The 25,996-nt window shown below is 39.9% G+C and overlaps 1 protein-coding gene across 4 annotated transcripts in view; it reads left to right on the top strand.

Annotated features, from left to right (window-relative positions):
* The window catches only part of GABRG3 (gamma-aminobutyric acid type A receptor subunit gamma3), a 568,731-nt gene that overhangs the window by 209,146 nt on the left and 333,589 nt on the right, over positions 1-25,996 (top strand). The window lies entirely within an intron of this gene.

Genomic DNA, 25,996 nt, shown 5'->3' with positions numbered 1-25,996 from the left:
TATCATCCATAGGTTTTTCATGTTATCCTGTTAATCTGTTTGGCTTGCAGTAAGAATCTGGGAAGATTCAGAAACACTGCAGCCACCCTGATTCCATTGCCCAGTAATAATGTCTTTAAAATCGTCTGATTAGACAAGAGCTAGACAGGAGCCTCTCACGGGGACATTACTGGCATTCCCAATGGAGACGATAAAACAAAACAAATGGTAAATGGTAGGAAGCACGGCCGATGGGCCCACAGTGCTCCAGACATCCCTTGAGATTGCCCTGGAGAACAGACGCATGCATTCTTTCTCCTGCACAATGCATTCTGACTTTTGTGCTAATAATAATTTAGTTGTTGCTTTAAACATTCTAGTTCACCTGTAAGTGCTGGTTACAGTGAAGGAAAAGAAACATTGTTCTTTCCTCTGATCAGCCTGCAGAGCCTCCTCAGAGAGGCCTGGGCAGCAGGCCCAGGGCAAATTATGTACCAAAAAAGGCTTAGAGAGTCAAATCAGCTACTTTACTTTAAAAAGGCATAGGGCATCAAGTTGGGATTCTGGCCTATGTAACCAGTATGCTGGGGAAAAAAAAAAAAAAGAAAACAAGTCAAAAATGCATTCGGTAGCTCACATTTGCATGCTAATGAAAATTAAACCAGTTCCTTTTTTTAACTTTAAGAGACCATATAGCTTTTACTATGCTAATGTGTAATGTGACTTTCTCGAAGAGCTAGCCTTCAGCATTTCCCAAGCTAACTTAAACCCCTCATCCCTTTTTATGCCGTTATTTTAAGAGCTCCACCTCTTTCTAAATCCATGCTCCCAGGAAGCACTACTGCAGGATGAGTGCTGTGGGGTCTATTGTGCTTATTAGCACCAAAAACCTGAGTTCCATAAAAGTAATAGTATTTCTTTTCTAACCACTTATTTTCTAAACCGGTGTTTACTGAATAGCTTAGTGTTGTTCTAGGTTATGCCAAAGGATCTTAAGCTTAGGACTCTGCTTTCAAGGAGACACAAGTGTTAATGAATCATGATAATAAAACATGAGGAGTACTAGCAGTTATGGTGTATAAGGAACTGCAAGTGAAGGCATGAGTGATCTTGTGTTAAGAATAATTCAGTTGTCACTTTAAACATTTCTAGTGATTGACTCTGCCTTAGAAAGTCAGGAAGACTGCCCAGAAGAGGTGACCAGAAGGTCCAAGTTCCACAACTTGCATGAAGGTCCTGGGCTTTGTTACCCTTGCCCTAGCCAGGCATCATAGGACATAGGACAGTAGCATTGATAGAGGCTGGCATGGTGGCTTTTGAAGAAAGTGTCTAGAGTGGAAAAAGACTTAGGGCATGCCATAGGGTGGGAAGCAGGGAGCTGGGGATGGGCAGCCCAGCTATCTGGATTTACTATTGTGTGCTGGAAACAGAGCTTGGAAAATGCTAGAGATGAGATGCTGAACTCACTGAACCCAACAGGTTCTTGCTCACCTCATAGAAAACCCAATACACTGAGACAGCAGTGTTGCAATAGAGAGAGAGAGTGTTTAATTATTGCAAAGCTATTCAGTGGGAGAACAAGAGACATTTTTATCATCTTTCTCCCCGAGAACTCAGAGGCTAGGGTTTTTAAGGGTAACTTGATGTGCAGGGGGCTAGAGAATAGGTACTGCTGATTGGTTGGGGATGAAGTCACAGGAGTGGCAACGCTGTCTTCGTGTGCTGAGTCAGTTTCTTGGGCAGCAGGTCATAGGACTGGTTGAGTCAGATCCTTGGTATGAGTCACATGTCCAGGGGGGTCAGTTGGTTGCCAAAATGCAAAAGTCTGAGAAATATCTCAAAACCAGTCTCAGGTTTTACAATAGTGTTGTTATCTAAAGGAGCAATTGGGAAAGCTAAAAATCTTGTGGCCTCCAGCTCCATGACTCTTGAGTGGTAAGCAATTATAGAATAGCAAGCTAGGGGGCAGTGGCGGCGTATCGTCTTACTATGCCTGTTTTAGCAGGATTCAAGCCCCTCCCATAATCCTGACCTCGGCCTTTCGCTAGTCTTACAAAGGTGGTTTTAACCCCCAGAGGGGGTCAGTTTTGGGAATTATCAAAACTGGGTCAATTATCATTCTTGCTTCAAAGTTAAGTTATAAACTAAGTTCCTCTCATAGTTAGTTTGGCCTGTGCTCAGGAATGAACAAGGGCAGTTATCTTGTGAGGTTAGAAGCAAGATGGAGTTCACTGAGTTTGATTTCTCTTGCCTTATAATTTTTCCAAAGACAATTTCAACTGTTTAATTTTAAATAAGGTAGCAAAATAGCATCAGAGACTGTGTCAAAGAAAACCAGAGCTGGGCAGTAGTGAAAGCAATAAAACCAGATTTTATTTAGGACTATTGCAGTAAGGGAAGAGAAGCCTCAGAGTAGAACTGGGCTCAACTCTGGGCACAGCATGGGCACAGCATGGGCATGTAGGAATTTATAGCCAGTGAGCAGAGTGGTGGTCAGAGGATGGAAAAATGACTAAGAAGAAACATCAAGTGGAAGGGAGATCCTGCCCAAACCCACTTAACAGGACTCTTGCTGGAAGCAGGCCAGGGTGATAAGACATCCCTGGGGGACAGTGGGTGAGGAGCCCAGTCAGGTATTGAGGGAGGTCAGATACCCAGATGGAGGATTCTTGTTAATACTGGATTGCACAGGGATGTGCACAGCTGGGCCCTGTTGGAGAAAAGGTTCAGGAGCCTGACTAAAGTTTGGTCAAGAAGAGAATTTTTGTCAGCTGTATCTAGGTTACTAACTCTTGGACTAATGGAGTATTGTGTGGAAAGAGTTGGTGGTTTGGTTGTGTGAGTCACACCTACCTGGTTGTCTGACTAGTTTTTATAGTTCACTCGTTGTGGGATACTCCCTAACAACTCTGATGTGCATGTTAATCTCTTGACAAAAACTCTGAAGGATGCTGGAAAGACTGGCTTCAACAAACCATGGAAAGCCATGTTTGGCGTATCACAGGTTCTCCACAAGTGATGAGTATTATTGACTCATTTAATACTCTTGGTAAATGAACTGTAGGGGCCAAGGCAGAGCTTTCCCTTTGGCTCTCTGAAGGTTTGCTGAAAAGTCGGTTCACAAAAGGAAGGTTAATAGGAGAAAAGACGTACACATTTATTTAACATGTACACATGATAACCTTCAGACTGAAGACCCAGAGATATGGGGGAGCTTGTCTGTTTTTATAATTAGTGTCAACGAAATATGGACAGTTGTGTAGAAATATGATTAAACAAAAAGGGTGTGATCTAATGGTCATAGACTGAGTGGGAAAATACAGCAAGGCCTATCGGTCTAGATTCTTCTTGGGTTCTCTGAAAACATATTCCTCTTTTCTGGGTATGAGGCAGGCCTCTCTCTGGAATGGAGGTCTGTTGACCAATAGTCAAACAAGGTAGGGCAGATAATTTCTTTATGGCCAGGTTTTACACAGACAGGGCAGAGCTAAGGATAGGTACATAATACTTTTTAGGGTTTATGGCTGGCTTTGTAGGAAAACAGGTTCTGGTTTCTGTGACCTGCCTTGGGGAAGAGGGATTCTTATTTCTCTGGCAACCTCAGAGGAGAATGGGACTGAGAAGAGGTCAGGAGAAGGTCAGAGAAAAACTTTTCTTTTGGGGGCCTTCATTTTGGGGTATTGTTTTCTATCCCCAACAAAATAAATAAACAAAGTCATGGAAGCTTACAAGTCAGAAATTATGAAAATTTCATCCTCTTCAGAAATTCAAAACAATGCCTGTATCAGAAATACTGCTAACTCCTATCATCAATGCACTGCTGTGATTTGCCATTTCAAACACGCCCCACGTGGCAATCCGCCTTCCCCTCAGGAGCAGCTGTAGCGATTTCCCACACGTGGCTGATGCACACTTTATCAATGTGTCCGTGAGAAGAGCACACTGGCCACATTCAGATCGTACGTGTCCGTGAGAACAGCACACTGGCCACATTGAGATCGTATGTGTCCGTGAGAACAGCACACTGGCCACATTCAGAATAAGGCATGTTGTGCTCTTTGCGTTTTGTTGATAATGATGCCCTCAGTTTTGTAATTGCTTGTTTACCTTGTTTGCGTAAAATCTTCCTCTGATTTTTGTGATAAAATTTTGCTGGCTTTATGCTTAGTCTGACTCTAAGAAATTTATCATTTTCTCCATTGGTAGAGTATGAAACTTTAAGCAAGAACTACCCAAGTGAGCAGTTTCCAGTTTCAAATTGTTCAAAATTCACTCATTTCCAGACTACAAAGACACACAGAACCCTCGAGTTCTGTTGTCCTGCCAGAGGTCCATTCATCTTGTATCTTCAGAAGTTTTGTTTGATTCTCTATTTGTTGCCATCTGTTCTGTGCCTTTTCATGGTGTGCATTTTGAATGCTATGGTAAAAATGGAAGCCAAAGATGCACTGGGTCTTTGGAAAAGAAAACTATAGTGATTAAAGGGAGGAGAGCTGGGCAGAAGAGAGACGATGAGGTCCTTTTGGACCGTGTGTGTATAAAATATGCTGAATGTTTGTGCCCTGTTACCAGAGTGTTCTCTTGATTCACAGTTCTCACCTCCTTGCTGAGGCTGGACGTGGCTCTGAAGAGCCGCAGCACTTCTCTCTGGCAGTGTGTTTTGCATACCCACGGGTACGTGGAAGTGACTGAACGGCTTTCTGTAGAGCCACTGCCTGATTGAACATCTCCGTGAGCCTCGGCCTTCCCCAGGAGACCGCGGGGCTCATTGTACTTGTTTTACCAATCACAGAGCTCACCAAGAGGTTGTCCAGGCCCTGGGGGTGAGAGACATAAATTGAGCCTGCCCATCATGAACACACACTTTTTCTGAAGGGTGTTAGCATGGTCTAAGTGAAGTTTGTAAACCACTGATGTAGAAGAGGGAGTAGATGTACATTCTGGTCACAATAGCAACTAGAGTAAATGGGCAAATGGCTTGAGTGAAAGGGAAAAAAATGAGATTGAACAAGAAGAGCAACTGTGGAATTCTTCAGGTTATGACTGCCGTGTGCTTTGAGGCAGTGTGTTTGCATCCTGAGGTCACGTTGTGCATCCATCGTCACACTCGGGACTCTCTGCCTACCCTGTGTTTGCACCAGATTCATCACAAAGCATCAACTGCTGTGCTTCCCTCAACAAACACTGCTCCATGTATACCCACAGGCCCAACTCATTGCTCTAACCATGTCATCCTGACTCACTCAAATTTACCTCGACTCAGATTCTGTTTCTAGGTGAACCTACACATTGTGTGCATGTGTGTGTCTGTGTGTGTGTGTTCATGTGGGCACACGTGTGCACCCCAGGTCAGTTCTAGCAATAATCAAAGAACAGAAACCTATTTTCTCTCATTATTTTCCTAATTTCTACTTGATACCTCCTGGCCATAAATCCACCGACGAATGCTCTTATCCACTCACATTTTGTCACTATCAGCATATATATCCCGTGTGGCCACTGAAAAGGGTCTATCTTATGTCTGCTTAGGGCTGAGGCTTGGAGTCACCAACCTAACACAGGATTATTGTTCCAGTTTAGTATTTTAGAGCTGAAATCCCCTCTCACTTTGGGTGTTACGTTTATAGCTGCTGAATTGTGCTGACTTCTTCGGAGGGGCAGTTCACAACTTCATGAGATGGCACAGGGCAGTAAAGGCCTAAAGGGTTGAAGGGCCGACCTTGAATAAATATGTGTCCATGAAAGCTCTGTGGCTCCCAGCACGCAGGGCCGGAGGCATTGCATGCAGGCACCTGTGGGGAGGAGCAGTTTGTGGCAAGCAGACTTTCTACATGGGGAAGGACCAATGTTAGCTGCTCACAAGCACAGGCAGTAGGTTAATTGTCTGCAGAGGTTGTAGAATCAACACTCCCCAGGCTGTCTCTCATCAAACCCCAAAGTCCTTCATTCTAGAGATTTGCCACCAGGGAGAGAAAAACGAGGTAGTTCTCTTACCCATGAACACCTTTGTTTGGTAGAGGCTCCACCAAGACTCTTGTTTTGGGGTAAGATTTGTATGAGATTTCTATCCTAATACAAATGGCTGGGGATGACGCGATGGGGAAGGCGGTAATACCGACTTGTGGCTGCACAGAGCCACCATACTGAGGGCATCAGGCTGATGTTAGGCCTGGAAAACAGGTTTGAAGATTTCAATCTGAATGAATTTCTCACTCTATTTGTTCTATGCTATATGCAAAGCCATCTGACTCTACACGTACATCCTGCCCATGTCTTTGTGGAAGCAGTTGTTTCTCTTTCTCCTATATATCTATGGCAAATACTTACTCCTCCACTTAATACACACACTTTGAGTGGCTGCTGCATGCAAGCATTCCTGTAAGTGATGGTCGGAAAACAGCAGTGAACAAAAGATCCCAATGCTCAGAAGTGAGGAGTCTGGTCATGTTCAGATTATAAGGTCATAGCTAAGATGTTTCCGGGTTTTTTTTTTTATTCCTGTCAAACTCTACCAGATACTTAGTGATCTTTCTCATCCAGTTCTGTACACGAGAAATCATTGTGAATTCTTCAAACTACCAAACACCACTGTAACCTAGCATATACTATAATAGAATTTCTACTGTAATATGCTATATTGTATATAATACAATAATATCATATGGATGTAACTGAAAACAAAATGCAACCCCACTGCGGGTTAGTAGTAAGTAGAAAGCATCCAAGGTGATTGTAGACCCGGATGTTAGAGTGGTGTGCTGGAGCCAGGGAAGGTGCAGATTCCAAGACATCAATTTCATATCGGCTCTGGGGATAACAGTGCCTGGTGGAAGGCACTGTCTGCAGTTTCTCCAGCTGAGTTTTAGGCCATGTGTTCTATGCTGAAATGCAGGCAGGTGCCTGGGAAGCAGGGGTGGCTGGACTAGGTAATTCACTCTCACTCACTCGTCATGTGAGGTTGTTATCCGAATGTGTGCAGTATTTATTCAAAATTACAGGTGATAAAATGCCACGGACCTAAGAAATTACTCTCAAATGCTAAAGACTTTGGCAGCTGCATCCATGGATTGTCCAGGTTTGGCTGGGCTGTATGATTTTTGTAAATGATGTTTAAGAGCATGTAGCAGGAAATCAAGCCAACTGTGTTTGAATGTGAACCTGCCACGTGAAAGCAGTGACTTTAGAATTGGACACCCCTGGGCTTCTGTTCCTGTTCTATGAAATGGAGGTAATGATTCTCTGTGCCCAGTGTGGTCCTGAGAGTTGAATGAGATGACAGGAGGGGGTGCTTAGCTGAGAGGCTGATGCATAGAAAAGCACTCCCCACAGGGCCGCCAAGCAAAGAGATTTGTGCTGAAGTCAAGTGCTCCATTGGATGTGCTGTACACTCGCTGCATTTGCAGCTGCTGGGAATCGAAAAGGGCTTCTGCTGGGGGCCAGGCGGTGTGGAGGCTCAATGACCTAATGAACAGGATGTCCATTTGGCCGAGATGAGCTGCTCCTGGTGCAGGCCACTAATGGGAAACCAGTGTTTACCGGAAACCTGCAAAATCATCCTTTGATAGCTGAGGATGTTGTCTGAGGGTGAGATCAAGCCAAATAGAGCGAAAACAATAGCAAGAACATAAAACTTCCACTTTTATGAATCATTTTTAGCTTTCAACGAAGAGTGATCAATTCATCTTAGCGAGAAGAGCCTTAGGTGGTTGTTTTCTTTAAATCCTTGATGTCTAATTTGTGAAATATTATTTTACAGATGACTTTTTTTTTCAATATTTTTTCCTATGAACAGGCAGTGAAATAATCAGCCAGAGTTTAGTGGGTGACAAACATGCTTTATTTTCTTTCTAATGTGTATCTGATCATGTTGTTGTATATCTGAATACAATATAAAAAAGCTATCTTACTCTCCCTGGGCCACAGAACAACTGGAAAGGAGAAAATAAAACAAAGCATTAGGCTTGGCTTTGCAGCTTATGTTTAGCTCCTGGCCATGAGCTGATGGCAGTGAAAAAGGAGGGAAGGAGTGACGGAGTAGCCTGCCTGAGGTTGCACAGCTGTGTCAGGAGCTGATTGAAAGCCGGGCAGCCTGGATCCAGACTCCATGATTTCATCCACCACACTGCACATTTAATTAACAAAAGTATTACTGTGAAGGGGGTGAAGAGGTGATTGAAATAGCACTGGACCTTAAAAAACTGTTGAAGGCTGTTTTATTTGCCTATTGAAGCATGCATTATATTCTTCTTTGAATTATTTAAAAAAACAAACATTGGAGTTCCAGAAGTAATGCACAAATATAGTTCCAATTAAAAATAAGTATAAAGAGCAGAGAGGTTCTATTATGCAAGAGGAATTTTTCCCTCTGTTACTCATCCACATAATCTTGTTCCTTTCCTTTCAGGCAAGCTCTGTTAACAATTTTAAGTATATTAATCAGACAAATGTAATATATATTTAATCTATGTGTTTTAAATGCATATGTTTGCACATATTACTCTAAGATGTTCTCTGAGGGATTTTCCTATGCATGATTATTCATCACCTCACATTTATTCATCACTAACTCTATGCCAGGCACTTTCCCGGTACCATTCTGAGTAATTAACTCTTACCTGGGGACTACTGTAACAAAAGACATTCACAAGAGAAAAACAAACAGGAGTTTATTAACATGCGTATTTCATAGACACATGGGAGATAGCCAGGGAGCGAGTCATTGTCACTGAGGTGGCTTAGAACTCCAGCTTATATAACATCTTCACAATGAACAATAAAGTTTTAGAGAAGTGACAAGACAAAGATAAAGGACCTTGAATTGTTAGGGAATGAAAACAAATGGGAAACTAATGATAGATCAAGGCTGGTAAGGTTTGCGGTGCGCATTCCTCTGCTGCGGTCTCCAGGCTGAGAAGGACATCTAGTTGTTGTCAGTGGTTGCCCTTTTCTCTCCCTGACAGAAAGGGGAACAGGGACGTTTCTGAACATTTACATCGTGTTTTCAGGCAAAGAGGGCGAGGGCAGAGAGTTTTTCTCTGGCCTCTGTATCTGGATTCTCCTCGATTGCCTTCAGTTCAGAGTAATCTTTATGCCAAAACAGCTTATTCTGCACTGGCAACTGAAAATACAGGTATGGTCATTGGTCTCATGAAGCTTATGCTCTGGTGGAGGAGGCAGAATTTTTAGTTTAAAGAAAGCAGCAAACACAAATAATGAAAGAAATTGTATAAAATTGTTGTTGTTAATACATTTGAAATGTTTGGTAAAATTCTCCAGTGAAACCATCTGAGTTCAAACACTTATTTTGAGGAAGCTTTTAAATTATGGATCCAATTTATTTAATGGTTAGAGGACCATACAGGTTGTGTTTAATGTAGTTTGAATTTTGGCAGTTTGTGGATTTTGAAGAATTGGTCCACTTCTTTTTAATTGGCAAATTTCTGAGTGTAATATTTTTTATGGTCTCTACCATTATCCTTTTAATGGCTGCAAGAGGTGTAGCAAGATCCTCTGTTTCACTCCTGATATTTGGCGATTTGTGTCTTATTTTTTTTCCTTTGTCATTCTTGTTCAATGTTTACTGTTTGCATTGACTTGAAGAACCAGCATTTTGTTTATTTGATTTTTCCTCTATTGTTTTCTGTTTTCAGTTTCATTAATTTTTGTTCTTATTTTCGTTATTTCCTTCCTTTTGCTGACTTTAGGTTTATTTTGCTTTTCTTTTTCGTGTTGCTTGACATAATAATTTAAATTATTGATTTGAGACCTTTCCTCTTTCCTAATGTAAGCCTTTGCAGCTATGAATTTCTCTCTCAACAATGCCTTAGCTGCATCCCACATATTTTGATATGTTATGTATTCACTTTCATTCAGTTCTGTGTACTTTTAAAATTTTTCCTTTGACATATGTTCTTCACCCATAGATTATTTTGAAGTGTGTTATTTAATTTTCATGTGTTTGGATACTTCCCTTTTGTCTTTCTCTTTTTTATTTCTCTTTTGACTTGTTGTGGTCAAAGAACATACTTCCTTCGTGTGTTTTCAATTATTTTAAAATTCTTGAGATTTATTTTATGCTGCAGGATATGGAATATCTTGGTAAATATTTTACATATGTTGGGAGAAAATGTGGATTCCAATGTTATTGGGTAGAGTTTTCTGTATATGTCAATTAGATTCTGTTGGTGGATCGAGCTGGTCAGATTAATGTTCTTGATAATTTTCTGTCTAATGGTTCTATCAGTTGTTTAAGGTTTTGATGTTCTCAATGATAGCTATAAATTTGTATCTTTCTTCTTCAGGCCTATTAGTTTTTGCTTCATGTATTTTGATGCTTTTGTTTGGTACATACGTATTTGAGATTGTTATGTCTTCCTAGTGGAACAGTCTTTTATCATTATTTAATGTCCTTTTGTGTCACTAGTAATTTTTTTCTCTGAAGTCTACTTCATGAAATATTAATATAGACACTACTGCTTTTTCTTAAAATTAATTTTATTTATTTTTTCATACTTTTACTTTCAACCTACCTACCCTGTGAAGATTCTGTGCTGTTGAATTTGATGTGAATTTCTTATAAACAATATGCAGTTGCATCAAGATTTTTAAAAGGTGTGTCTTTTAAATGTATTTAAATCTTTTTTTTTTCTTTCAAATTTTATTGTAGAATCAGGATACATGTGCAGGTTGGTAACAAAGGTATATGGTGTCATGCTGGGTTGGAGTATGAATGAATCTGTCACCCAGGTAGTGAGCACAGTACCCAATAGGTAGCTTTCAGCTCTTGGCCCGCTCCCTGTCTCCTCTAGTAGTCCCCAGAGTCTATTGACCCCATCTGTACGTCCATGTGTCCTCTTACTTACATGTAAGAACATGTGGTATTTGATTTTCTGTTTCTGCCTTAGGTCACTTAGGATAATGATTTCCAGCTGCATCCATGTTGTTTAAGGGACACGACTTCATTATTTTTTATGGTTGCATATTATTATATGGTATATATGTACCACATTTTCTTTATCCGATCTAGGTGTTGATGGATACGTAAGTTGACTCCCTGTCATTGCTATTGTGAATAGTGCTGCGATAAACATATGGGTGCATCATATGTCTTTTTCGTAGAATGATTTATTTTCCTTTGGGTATATATCCCGTAATGGGATTGCTGGGTATAATGGTAGTTCTGTTTTTAGTCCTTTGAGAAATCTCTAAACTGCCCTTCACAGTGGCTGAACTAACATTTTCACCAACAGTGTTCCCTTTTCTCTCCAGCCTTGCTAACATCTGTTATTTTTTGACTTTTTAACAAAAGTCATTCTGATTGGTATAAGATAGTATCTCATTGTGGTTTTGATTTGCATTTCTTTGATTACTAGCGATGCTGAGCATTTTTTCACATGTTGTCTTCTTTTAAGAAGTGTCTGTTCTTAACCTTTGCCCATTTTTTCATGGGGTTATTTGTTTTTTGCTTGTTGATTTGTTTAAGTTACTTATAGATTCTGGATATCAAGCCTTTGTCAGATGTATAGTTTGTGAATGTTTTCTCCCATTCCGTAGGTTGTCTGTTTACTCTCTGAAACTATCAAGAGAAACTTGATAGTTTCTCTTGCTATGCAGAAAGTCTTTAATTAGGTTTCACTTGTCAATTTTATTTTGTTGTTGCAATTGCTTTTCAGGACTAAGCCATTCAATTCTTTGCCTTGGCTAATATTGAGAAGGGCATTTCCTAGGTTTTCCTGTTGGATTTTTATAGTTTGAGGTCTTATATTTAAGTCTTTAATCCATCTTGAGTTGATTTTTATATATGGTGATAAATAGGGGTCCAGTTTCAGTCTGCTGCATGCGGCTGGCTGACCAGTTATCCCAGCATTATTTATTGAATAGAGAGTCCTTTTTCCATTGCTTGTTATTGTTGGCTTTGTCGAAGATTAAATGGTTGTAGGTGAGAAAACAACACCTAGTTTTCTGTTCTATAGGTCTATGAGTCTGTTTTCATACCAGTACCATGCATTTTGGTTACTGTAGCCTTGTAATATAGTTTAAAGTTGGGTGATGTGATTTTTGCTTAGGATTGCTTTGACTGTTTAGGCTCTTTTTTGATTCCATATGAATTTTAGAATTATTTATTTAATTCTGTGGAGAAAATGGCATTGGTAGTTTGATAGGAATAGTGTTGAATCTGTAAATCGCTTTGATCAATATGGCCATTTTAATGATACTGATTTTTCCTTTGTCCATTTGTTTGTGTCATCTTTGATTTCTTTCATCAGTGTTTTGTTGTTCTCCTTATAAAGCTCTATTCCCTCCCTAGTTAGCTATTTTCCTACATATTTTATTCTTTTTGTGGCTACTGTAAATGGGATTGTGATATTGATTTGGCTCTCAGCTTTGATGTTATTTAAGCCATTTACATTTAAGGTAATTATTAGTATATTAGGAGATACTAGCATTCTAGTTTGCATTATAATATTTATTTTCTCTGTCTCTCATTCCTATGTTTCTTTTTACTTGTTTTCACATGGATTACTTGAATAGTTTTTAGAATTTAATCTTAATTTATTTATAATGTTTTTCAATATCTTGTTTTGTATGATTTTCTTAATGGTTACTGTAAGAATAAATACATACGTAATTAACTTATAACAGTCTCAATGTTTTACCACATTGAGTAATGTATGGAAACTTTACTTTCATTCAGTTCCCTAGTCTCTCCTTGCCTTTTGAATATAATTATCTTAGGTATTTCCTATATATACATTGAGCACAACATCAGATGGTGTTATGATTCAACCATCAAATACTGTTTAAGAAACTCATGAAAAGATGGATTGTCAATTATATTTTTATTCTTACTCTTACATATTTCCATACTCCTCTTTCTTTTCTGAAGTTCCAGACTTTCCTTTGTTGTCATGTCCTTTCAATTTAGAGAACTTCCTTTAACAACTCCTTAAGGGATATTTCCTAGGCACAAATTTGCTTGATAGTTCTTTAGCTGAGAGTGTTTTTATTTGTCCTTCATTTCTAGAGGTATTTCTACTGAATGTAGAATTCATAGTTGACAGCTCTTTACTTTCAGCACTTGAAATACATTGTCCAATTTCCTTCTAGCATTCATGGTTTTAGATGAGAAGTGTGTTATCATTTGCATTTTTAAAAACTATATGCAATGTGTTATTTGTCTCTGGCTGTTTTTAAGATTTTTTACCTTATTTTTTATGATGATATTTCTGGGTATGGATTTTGTTGGGTTTATTTTACTCGAGGTTTGTTTAGCCTCTTGAATCTGTAGGCTTACATCTTTGACCAAGTTTCAGAAGTTTTCAGCCATTATTTCTTCCAGTACTTTCAATAGTGTTTCAATCCTGTCTCTCTCTTCTCCTTCCAAGATTCTGATAGTGTAAAAATTGACTCTTTTGAAATTGTCATATTAGTTCCCTGAGAATGTTTGTTTGTTTATTTATTTATTTTAGAATCTACTTTCTTTTTGTGGTTTAGATTAGGTAAAATAATTTTAATCTGTCCTCAATTATATACAGTCTGTCTTGTGGCATCCTCACTATTAAGCTCATTCAGTGAGTTTTTAAAAATTGTGTTTACCATATTTTACTACAATTTTCATTTAGTTATTTTCTGAGCTTTTTCTTCTTTTAGGAATTTCTTTCAAGAGGATGAATAACTGCTTGTTGAAGCATTTTCATGACAACTGCTTTAAAATCCTTGTCCAACAATTTCAGCATCTGTATCATCTTGATGTTGGCATCTGTCGATCTTCTTTTCCATACATCTTGTGACTTTCTGGTTCTGAACATGATGAGTAATTTGTTTTTTCTTTCTCTTTCCCTCCCTCCCTCCTTTCCTCCCTCCCTCTCTCTCTTTCTCTCTTTCTCTCTCTTTCTCTTTCTCTTTCCCTCTCTCTCTCTCTCTGTCTCTGTCTCCCTTTCTTCCTTGTCTTCTCATCTTGTCTCACCTCACCTCACTCTGTCACCAGGCTGGAGTGCACTGGTGCAGTCTCAGCTCATTGCAACCTTTGCTTCCCAGGTTCATCCGATTCTCCTGCCTCGGCCTCCTGAGTATCTGGGACTACAGGCATGCACCACCACGCCCAGCTAATTTTGTATTTTTAGTAGAGACAGGTTTTCACCATGTTGGCCAGGATGGTCTCTATCTGTTGACCTCATGATCTGCCCACTTGGCCTCCCAAATAGCTGGGATTACAGACGTGAGCCACCGTGCCTGGCCATGTTTTTTTGTTTGTTTTTCTTTCTTTTTTTTTTTTTTGAGACAGAGTCTCACACTATTCTCCAGGCTGCAGTGTGGTGGCGTGATCTCAGCTCACAGCAACCTCCACCTCCCAGGTTAAAGTGATTCTCCTGCCTCAGCCACCTGTGTTGCTGGAATTACAGGTGCCCACCACTGTGCCTGGCTAATTTTTGTATTTTTAGTAGAGACGGGGTTTCACTGTTTTGGCCAGGCTGGTCTCAAACTCCGGGGCCTCTTGTGATCTGCCCATCTCAGCCTCCCAGGGTCCTGGGATTACGGCCATCAGCCGCCGCACCCAGCCAGCATGATGAGTAATTTTCTATTGTAGACTGAAGGTTTGGATATTACATTGTGAGACTCTGGTTCTGTGTATTCTTTTTTCACAGGCATCTCCCTGTGGAGGTGTAGTTGGAAGGCCACATGACGCTGAATGCTCAGCGTCCCTTCAGTCCCATGGACACCAGCCTTGCAAGAGTGGAGCAGCAACCCGATGTCTCACTGCAGATGGGGGCAGTGGCATTTCAGCTCCATCCTAGCCCTGCTAATACATTCCTGACATTCCTGGTCACTTCTTTTGTCTGATTTCTTCCTCTTATAAATAACACCCTCTTCCTTATACCACTGTTAGGCATCCTTTATGTTTGAGTGTCACCAAGACTTTGCTCCCTGCTCCCCTCAGCCTCCATCACCAAGACTTTGCTCCCCTCAGCCTCCATCACCAAGACCTTGCTCCCCTTCTCCCCTCAGCCCTCCATCACCAAGACCTTGCTCCCCTTCTCCCCTCAGCCCTCCATCACCAAGACCTTGCTCTCTGCTCCCCTCAGCCTCCCAGAGCCCTCCTGCTCCTGCTCTTTCTCTCCAGGCCCTGGCCCAACTTGCTGTCTGCTCAAACTGTGCACACTGTGAGCTGCTGGGAGCTCTCTCAGGGCTCAGCCTTGCCATTTCTTTGCTTAAAATGCCAAAGTGTCTTCCTATTGCCTATCAAATTATGTATAACCTCCTTCCTAGGGAATTAAGGGCTCTTGTTTCTAAAATATGCTCTAAACTGCCTCTCTGCCTTTTCTCTTTTAAAGTGAAAACCTCACAGATCAGTATATTTATAGGAAGACCTTATTATGTAATTTAATAATAATTCCTACTTGGATCCTCTGTGGCAGGTACTGTGTTATGTCCTAACAGACATCATTTAATTAATCTTCATAATAATCCAATGAAATAACAGACACAAAGAAGTTAAGACTTCGGGCTCTGCGGTTGTCAGCCCCCGGTGCAAATCCCGTCTGGACTGTAGCTCTTCCTCCTAAATATGGGCAGTAGCCTCAGGATTGTTGTGAAGCCTAAAGAAGGTAATGTGTAAGAGCTTCCAGCATGAGGTGCTGTGCACAGTGAGCATTCAGTAGGTAATGTGGTTGCTGCTGTTGCCAATGTTTAGCGTTATTGCCGTGCTTTAGAGTGAGGCCCAGTGAGGTGAAGCAAGTAGCCCAAGAACACACAGCTATGAAGTAATAAAAGGCGGATGTCACACTCTGCAGCGTTAAAAGCACAGCGTGTGAAAAGGAATGGATGGGACCATCCTTCACGTTCCTCCCAGGTATCTACAGACAGGCCCTGATTTATGCTGGTTTGAATTGTGATTTTTTAAATTTAATCTTGGGTTTATTGGTGTATTAAATGCATTTTGGATTCCTGATACTTTGGACTTATGATGGATTTATTGGGATGTATCTCCATCAGAAGTCAAGGAGCATCTGTACTTATATGAAAACTCTAGACCAAAGACTGAAATACACTTTTCATTTAAAATTCAATGTTAGCTATCCGCTTCTGCCCCAAGCAGCTTTCACGATGCAACTTGCCTTTTTGATCCATTATGTGAGCAAGAAGTTTGTGTTCACAGAAGGGCTTTTTGAGAATACTAATGGCGCTCTCCATCACAACTTAAGCAGCCACTCTATTTCCTTTAATATCATCAGTGCCATGTGAATGAGAGAGCCACTGCATGAGCTCTGGAGGCAGTGACCTTCAGGGTTGATGTGCTTAGGATTGGGGTGATGTTGAGCGGTGCATTTAGAAGTAAACATCACACTTGCATTTTTTTTTTTTTTTTTTGTAAACTGTCTCAAAAGAAAGAATTAAGGATAAATATTGCTTGGCACAGTTTTAGAAGGAATGGTACCAGCTCCTGTTTGTACCTCTGGTAGAATTCGGCTGTGAATCTGTCTAGTCCTGGGCTTTTTTTTGATTTGTGTAATTACTGCCTCAATTTCAGAACTTGTTATTGGTCTATTCAGGGATTCAGCTTCTTCCTGGTTTAGTCTTAGGACTTTAGTGTATGTGTCCAGGAATTTATCCATTTCTTCTAGGTTTTCTAGTTTATTTGTGTAGAAGTGTTTATAGTATTCTCTGATGGTAGTTTGTATTTCTGTGGGATTAGTGATATCCCCTTTATTATTTTTCTTGTGTCTATTTGATTCTTCTCTCTTTTAATCTTTGTTAGTCTGGCTAGCGGTCTATCTATTTTGTCAGTCTTTTCAAAAAGCCAGCTCCTAGGTATAGGACATAGGCATGGGCAAAGACTTCATGACTAAAACACCAAAAGCAATGACAACAAAAGCCAACATTGACAAATGGGATCTAATTAAACTAAAGAGCTTTTGCACAGCAAAAGAAACTATCATTAGAGTGAACAGGCAATCTACAGAATGGGAGAAAAATTTTGCAATCTATCCATCGGACAAAGGGCTAATATCCAGAATCTACAAGGAATTTAAACAAATTTACAAGAAAAAAACAACCCCATCAAAAAGTGGGCAAAGGATATGAACTGACATTTATCAAAAGAAGACATTTATGCAGCCAAAAAACATATGAAAAAAGATCATCATCACTGGTCATTAGAGAAATGCAAATCCAAACCACAATGAGATGCCATCTCATGCCAGTTAGAATGGTGATCATTCAAAAGTCAGGAAACAACAGATGCTGGAGAGGATGTGGAGAAATAGGAACGCTTTGACACTGTTGGTGGCAGTGTAAATTAGTTCAACCATTGTGGTGATGTGTGGTGATTCCTCAAGGATCTAGAAGCAGAAATACCATTTGACCCAGCAATCCCATTACTGGGTATATACCCAAAGTATTATAAATCGTTCTGCTATAAAGATACATGCACACGTGTGTTTATTGCAGCACTATTCACAATAGCAAAGACTTGGAACCAATCCGAATGCCCATCAATGATAGACTGGATAAATAAAATGTGGCACATATATACCATGGAATACTGTGCAGCCATAGAAAGAATGAGTTTATGTCCTTTGCAGGGACATGGATGAAGCTGGAAACCAACATTCTTAGCAGACTAACACAGGAACAGAAAACTAAACAGCACATGTTCTCACTCATGAGTGGGAGTTGAACAATGAGAACCCATGGGCACAGAGAGGGGGATATCACACACTGGGGCCTTTTGGGGGTTGGGGGACAAGGGGAGGATAGCTTAAGAGAAATACCTGATGTAGGTGATGGATTGGTGGATGCAGCAAACCACCATAGCATATATATACTAAACCTGCACGTTCTGTACACGTATCCCAGAACTTAAGTATTTAAAAAGAAAAGAATTAAAGATAAATAGAGCCAAAGGTTACTGGAACAAAGGAACCACATGTTGACAGACTGCTTGGTTTTTTATTGTGGTGTTAGGAGAGCCATTATATGAGTCTGGTCCTGGAAGTGATGTACTCTTCTTTTAAATGAATTTGTTCCTTACTGCAACAAAACAAGATTTCCCAGAATATTTCTCAATGTTAGGATTAACTTGATTCCCATTTGATGGAATGCGAGTGGAAGAGAATGTGTTCCCCAGTGGGAGGGTGAGGACTCTCGCCCAGAGTGAAATAGCCGCTGGAGTAGTTTGGATATTGGTCCCTTCCAAATCTCAAGCTGAACGTGATCCCCAGGGGCCTCGCGGGGGGTGTTTGGGTCATGGAGGTGGATCCCTCATGAAGGGCTTGGTGTCCTCCCAGTGGTAATTGGTGAATTCTTGTTCTATGAGTTTACGAGAGCCTGGCGTCTGTCTTGCTCCCTCTCTCGCCAGGTGATGTGCCTGCTCCCCCTTCCTTTCCACCATGAGTAAAAGCTTCCCAAGGCCTCACCAGAAGCCAAGCAGATGCCAGGCAGATGCCAAGCAGAAGCCAATGCCTTGTAGAACCATAAACCAAATAAACCTTTTTTCATATTAATTACCCAGTCTCAGATATTTCTTTATAGCAATGCAAAATAGACTAAGAAACTTACCCTTTAAAGTTTTTTGTCTGGTTTGTATTTTGTTTTGTCTTTTCTTTTTTCCTTCTTCCTTCCTCCCTCCCTCCCTCCTTCCTTCCTTCCCTCTCTCCCTTCCTTCCCTCTTTCCCTTCACCCATTTCTCTTCCCTTCGTCCTTCTCTCTTTCCCTTCGTCCTTCTCTCTTTCCCTTCATCCTTCTCTTTTCCTTCATCCTTCTCTCTTTCCCTTCATCCTTCTGTTTCCCTTCATCCTTCTCTCTCTCCTTTCCTTCCTCCCTCTATTCCTCTCTTCCTGGATTTCTCCTTTCCTTCCTCCCTTACGTTCTCCCTCCCTTCCTCCTTCCTTCTTTCCTTCCTTTCTTTCCAGAATCCTAAAGCTTTGCCTCTGCCTCTGCCAAACAAAAAGTAAAACAAAGCAACAAGTGGGATTAATGTTTACCCGCTGCTCTGTGGCCACTAAAATAAGTTGCAGTGGGTATAGAACAGTAATGTTTGTTGACTGGCATTGCCTATGTGCGGTTACTGACCTGTGAACTTTAAATTTAGTTTACGTGGGGGCAGGCATGGCTGTCACACTCACCCTAAATCTTCTGGCTATAACAGAGGTGGAATTCCATGAGCCCTATTAGAAACACTGCCTTCTCATTCTTCACTCTTAAAATACATGCTTCCTTTTGGGAGTTTTACATGAAGTAAAATGAAAATATCATCTATGTATTTCCATGGTGGGCCTTTGAATCAAGAATGCAGGCTGTTCCTGCCCTGTGTTAGGTGCTGTGTGCAACCTCGCCTCTCCAGGTGCCCCAGACACATTACTGAATACAGCAGGGACAGACCCCTCCTTCGCAGAGCTCATTTTCTGGCACAGGCAAAGTTTACCCTTTTCACCTCTTAGAGGAGGAGGTTGGCAAAGTTTTTCTGTAAAGGGCCAGATAATAAATCCTTGAGATGTGTGGAGCAGTGGGTTTCCATGGCACCTACTGCGGCCAGCAGTGAAAGCAGCTGTAGCTTATGTGCAATGATGGGCATGGTGACGTCCCAATAACATTTTACTCACAAAAGCTGGCCTCAGGGTGAACTCAAGCCCAGGTGTGCTACCTGTAGGTTATAGTCTTCACTCCTGACAGAAGTCCTTATTTAAGGCCTCTAGATTTTCTTCACTATAAATGTTTATTGAGGCTGCCTACCCTCCCGACTGCTTTGAGCTGTCTCCAGCTTTTTGGCTCATCCATACTTCATGAGACACAAAGAACAGCATGTCTGCATTCTGTGTACAGATACTCAGCCTTCTCCATGCCCTGCCTCTGAAATAGTCTCCATTAATCTGAACGAATGTAGAGTAGGGGAAAGAAATAGAGCAGAATATTTGTGTTTAGCCCTTGTCTGCTTGGCTAACGGTGTCTGCTTTGATTTCTCAAGAAGACTTTAAAAAGAAACCATTCTCTGTTGAGCACCTGTTGAGTTCTGGGAGTGTGCTGAGTCCTCGGAATACACAGCTGCAGGACACAGCTTCCTAACCCTCAAGTATGGACGGGTCAGGGCGCGAGTTAGACAAGCAGATACTCAGCAGAGGTGAACACGGGGAGGTTGGCGGACAGAGCTCAACATCCAATGCCAGTGGGGCAAGGGGAGTGAGGGGAGGTGTGTGTGAGAGAGAGAACCACAGAGAGAGGGAGAAGAGAGGAGAAGAGGAGAGAGAGGAGAGAGAAGAGAGAGGCAGAAAGAGAAGGAAAAGTAGGATGAGGAGGAAAACAGAGGGAAATAAAGGAGGAGAAAGTGAGAGGGAGGGAGGAGGGAGTGTGCGCTGAGGAGAAGCAGCGGAGATTTCCATTAAGGGGCTGTAACACTTTCATCTTGAGAGCTGGATTAGTCCAGAGAGGAGGCGCTGTTACGTGGCATCCCTGTAGGGTGTGTAGGACCTGGCTTCAGCCAAGCCACGTGGGGTTTAGGTCACAGAGGATGTGGGTCTCTGGTCTTTTATCCTTTTATTCCCCTTTTAGTGCTGTTTAGAGTTGGAATAATAATGAACTTATAATTCTAAATAATTGTAGATATAAAAGTAAGTAATTTAGATACAGATAAAAATGTGATATTATGTGTTAAAATGATACAGAATATATCAAATTAAATTGAATGGCAGAGAGTAAACATGAAGTTAAAAGTAGCAATTTGCACATCAGGAAACAGAAAATCTAAGAGCTGAATTCTGTAAAATAGACAAGTTTGTTGTAAGTTTAATTCATTAAAAGAGCAAAAATGTAAACACAAATATACATGAATACCATCATACAAGTATATTCAGCATCATTTCATTGGCAGTTTTCATTTTGCTATCACCTTTTTACTTCCTTTCCCCATCTCCTCTCTGCTTCCATCTTCTAACTTTCTTTTCTCCAAGAGGACCAATGGAAGTAACCCAATGTATACCCTTTCATACATTTCTCTATAATCATATAATCCTACACAAAGACGTATACCCATATATATTTTTTGTTTCCTTTTTATAAGGTTAGATTCTTATTAAAGATATTTTTCTATACATTCATTTTATTTTGTTTCACTTAGCAATACATCTTGGTCAATCCTTCAGGTCAACAGACACAGAAATCATTCATTCTTTGTAACGGCTACCCGCTTTCAGTTTTCCCCACTACCAGTAATGCTACATGAAACATCTTTGTTTGTATTATACTATGTGTCTCTGTCGAAGGTATTTATGGCATTTGCATTGCTGGCTGGAAGCACGTTTGTCAATTTGAATAGATTGGCAGGTTGCTTTCCAGGAGAGATGCGGTAATTCACATTCCCACCTGCTCTGTGTAAATGTGACCATTTCCCTACATCTGCACCAGCAGTTGGCATTCTTATTTTAAGATGTTCCAGTTTTATCAGTGAAAAACTGGTGTCTTATTATTGCTTTATTTTGAATTTTTTGGCTTCTTAGGTTCAGCATTATTTCTTATGTTAATTGGTCATTTGAATTCATCTTCCATGAATTGCATATCATATTCTTACCCATATACCTCTTTTCTCTTTTATATGGTTTTATTATCGAGGAAATGCTCTTTGACTATTATGAATATTTACTCTTTATCTGTTATGTATTTTATGAAGTTATTTCCTCAGTCTCTCATTTCCTTTATGATCATACACAATTTTTAGGTTTTATGTGGTAAAATATGTTCATTTCCCTCTGTATGTTCGTTCCCTTCAAGACATATATCCTGTCTTGGCTAATAGGATATCCCTCTCCTAATGGTTACACAGTACTTCTACCTGGTTGTCTTCCACAGTATTTATTGTTCTAACTTTTTACCACTAAGTCTTTAATCTAAATGGAACTGTTTTACCTTTCCAACTTTTAGGTTCAGAGGGTACATGTGCAGGTTTGTTACGCGGGTAAATTGCATGTTACAGGGATTTGGTGTACAAATAATTTTGTCACCCAAGGAATCAGCATAGTACCCAACAGGTAGTTTTCTACTTCTCACCTTCCTCCCACCCTCCACCCTCAAGTAAGCCCCAGTGTCTATGGTTCCCTTCTTTGTGTCCATGTGTTCTCAATGTTTAGCTCCCAATTTTAAGCGATAACATGCAGTATTTAGTTTTCTGTTCCTGAGTTAACTCACTTAGGATAATGGCCCCCAGCTCCATCCATGTTGCTGCAAAGGACATGATTTCATAGCTGCAGGTATTCCATGATATGTACATACCACTTTTTCTTTATCCAGTCCACTGTTAAGCATCTAGGTTGATTCCATGTTTTTGGCATTGAGAGTAGTGCTGTGATGAACAAGCACATGCATGTATCTTTATGGTAGAATGATTTATTTCTCTTTGGGTTTATACCCAGTAATGGGATTGTTGGGTCAAATGATAGTCTGTTTTAAGTTATTTGAGAAATCTCCAGAAAGCTCTCTATAGTGCCTGAACTAATTTACATTTCCCAGTAGTATGTGTTCTCTTTTCCTTGCAACCTCATCAGCATCTGTTACTTTTTTGACTTTTTAATAACAGCCATTCTGACGGGTGTGACTTGGTATCTCATTGTGGTTTTGATTTGCATTTCCCTAACAAGTAGTGATATTGAGCATTTTTTCTATATGCTTGTTGGCTGCGTGCATGTCTTCTTTTGAGAGGTGTCTGTTCATATCCTTTGAATATTTTTTAACGGAGTTGTTTGTTTTTTTTTTTCTTGTTGATTTGATTAAGTTCCTAATTAAGGAACTTAAGCTTCTGAAAGTTCGGCCTTTGTCAGGTGTATAGTTTGTGAATATTTTTTCCCATTGTGTAGGTTGTCTGTTTACTCTGTTGATAGTTTCTTTTGCTGTGCATAAACTCTTTAGTTTTGTTAAGTCTCACTTGTCCATTTTTGTTTTTGTCGCAATTGCTTTTCAAGTCTTTGTCATGAAGTCTTTGCCACGGTCCATACAGTGTTTCTTGGATTTTCTTCTAGAGTTTATATAGTTTTGGGTTTTACATTTAAGTCTTTAATCCATCTTGAGTTGATTTTTATATGTGATGAAACAAAGGGATCCAGTTTCAATCTTCTGCATGTGGCTAGCCAGTCATCCCAGCACCATTTGTTGAATAGAGAGTACTTTCCCTATTGCTTGGTATTGTCAGCTTTGTTGAAGATCAGATGGTTGTAGGTGTGCAGCTTTATTTCTGGGTTCTCTAACCTGTTGCATTGGTCTGTCCGTTTTTGTACCAGTACCACGCTGCTTCACTTAGAGTTATAGTATAGTTTGGAGTGGTAGTGTGATGCTTCCAGCTTTGTTCTTTTTGCTTAGGATTGCTTTGGCTATTCAGACTCTTTTTCAGTTCCAAATGAATTTTAGAATTGTTTTTTCTAATTCTGTGAAAAAAAGTTTTATTGGTAGTTTGATAGGAATGACATTGAATCTGTAAATTGCTTTGGGCAGTATGGCCATTTTAACAATATTGATTCTTCCCATCCATGAGCATAGAATGTTTTTTCATTTGTTTGTGTCATCTCTGATTTCTTTCACCAGTGTTTTATGATTCTCATCGTAGAGATCTTTCACCTCCCTATCCAGCTGTATTTCTGCATATGTCATTCTTTTTGTGGCCGTTGTGAATGAGATTGCACTCTTTATTTGGCTCTCAGCATGAGTGTTATTGGTGTGTAGAAATGCTACTGATTTTTTGTACATTGAGTTTTGTATCCTGAAACTTTGATTAAGTTGTTTATCAGATCTAGGAGTCTTTGGGCAGAAACGATGGCATTTTCTAGGTATAGAATCATATAGTCTGTGAAAATGATAGTTCAACTTTTTTTCTTCCTATTTGTGTGTCTTTTTTTTTTCTATGCCTTTTATTTCTTTCTTTTGCCAGATTGCTCTATCTGGCACTTCCAGTACTATGTTGAATAGCAGCGGTGAGAGAAGGCATCCTTGTCTTGTTCTGGTTTTCAAGAGGATTGCTTCCAGCTTTTACCCATTCGGTATGATTTTGGCTGTGGATTTGTCATAGATGGCTCTTATTATTTTGAGATATGTTCCTTCAATGCCTAGTTTGTTCAGGAGTTTTAACAAGAAGGGATGTTGAATTTTACAGAAGGTTTTTTTCTGTCTCTATTGAGATGATCATGTGCTTTTTTTTTTTAGTTCTGTTTATGTGATGAATCACATTTATTGATTTGCATATGTTGAAGCAATGTTGCTTCCCAGGAATAAAGCATACTTGATTGTAGAGGATTCGCTTTTTGATGTGCTACTGGATTCGGTTTGCTAGTATTTTGTTGAAGATTTTTCATCTGTGTTCATCAGGTGTATTGGCCTGAAGTGTTCTTTTTGTTGTTGTTGCTGTATCTCTGCCTGGTTTTGGTATCAGAATGATGCTGACCTCATAGAATGAGTTAGGGAGGAATCCTTCCTCCTTGATTTTTTTGGAATAATTTCCATAGAGTTGGTACAAGCTATTCTTTACATATCTGGTAGAATTCAGCTCTGAATTCACTTGCACCAGGGCTTTTCCTGGTTGGTAGGGTTTTTTTTTTTTAATGACGGATTCAGTTTGGGAACTTGTTATTGGTCAATTCAGGTTTCAATTTCTTCCTGGTTCAATCTTGGGAGGCTGTATGTTTCCAGGAACGTATCCATTTCTTCTGGATTTCCTAGTTTGTGTACATAGAGGTGTTCATTACAGACTCTGAGGGTGTTTTTAATTTCTTTATGCTTGGTGGTAACGTCTCCTTTGTCATTTCTGATTGTGTGTTTTTGGATCTTCTCTTTTTAAAAATTAGTCTAGCTACTTGTCTGTCAATGTTGCTTATTCTTTCAAAGAACCACCTTTTATTTTTATCAATCTTTTGTAAGGTTTCTCTCACCTCCATTTCGTTCATTGCAGCTCTGACTTTGGTTATTTCTTGTCTTGTGCTAGCTTTGGAATTGGTTTACTCTTGTTTTTCTAGTTCCTCTAGTGTGATGTTAGGTTGTTAATTTGAGATCTTTCTAACTTTTTGACGTGCACATTTAGCACTATCAACTTTCCTCTTAACAGTGCTTTAGCTGCGTCCCAGAGATGTGGCATGTTGTGTTTTTATTTTCATTAGTTTCAAAGAATGTCTTGATTTCTGTCTTAATTTCCTTCTTTACCCAAAAGTCATTCCGGGGCAGATTATTTAATTTCCATTTAATTGTATGGTTTTGAGAGACTTTCTTGGTATTTATTTCTATTTTTATTGTGATGTGGTCTGAAAGTGTGGCTGGTATGATTTCGTTTTTTGGAATTTGTTGAGAATTGCTTTATGGGTTTAGCATATGGTAAATTTTAGAGTACGTGGCATGTGCATATGAGAAGAATGTATATTCTGTTATTGGCTGCAGTGTTCTGTACATGTCTTTTAGGTCCATTTGATCAAGTGTTGAATTTTTATCCCGAGTATCTTTGTTAGTATTCTGCCTTGATTATAGGTCTAATACTGTCAGATGGGGGTTGAATTATTTCACTATTATTTTGTGCGATTATCTAAGTGATTTTGTCAGTCTCTACAGACTTGTTTTATGAGTCTGGGTGCTCCAGTTTTGGGTGCATATATATTTAGGATAGTTAAGTGTTTTTATTGAATGGAACCCTTTATTATTAGGTAATACCCTTCTTTATCCTTTTGATCATTGTTGGTTTAAAGTCTGTTTTGTCTGAAATAAGAGTAGCAACCTGTGTTCTTTTGTTGTTTTCTGTTTGTCTGATAGATTTTTCTTCATCCCTTTACTTCGAGCCTGTGGGGGTCACTGTATGTGAGAGGCCTCTTGAAGTTGGCTTTTGCTTCTTTGTCAAAGACGCCACACTGTGCCTTTTGAGTGGGGTGTTGAGCCCATTTACGTTTAAGGTTAATAACAATATGTGCAGATTTGAGCCTGTCATCATGTTGTTAGCTGGTGGTTATGTAGACTTGATTGTGTAGTTGCTTTATAGTGTCAGTGGTTTATCTCCTCCTTCTGTTCTTGG

The sequence above is a fragment of the Macaca fascicularis genome, chromosome 7, assembly GCF_037993035.2.
Source record: "Macaca fascicularis isolate 582-1 chromosome 7, T2T-MFA8v1.1".
NCBI classification, from domain to species: Eukaryota; Metazoa; Chordata; class Mammalia; order Primates; family Cercopithecidae; genus Macaca; species Macaca fascicularis.
Note: the sequence above shows the minus strand (reverse complement) of the source record. Positions and strands in the feature narration are given on the sequence as shown.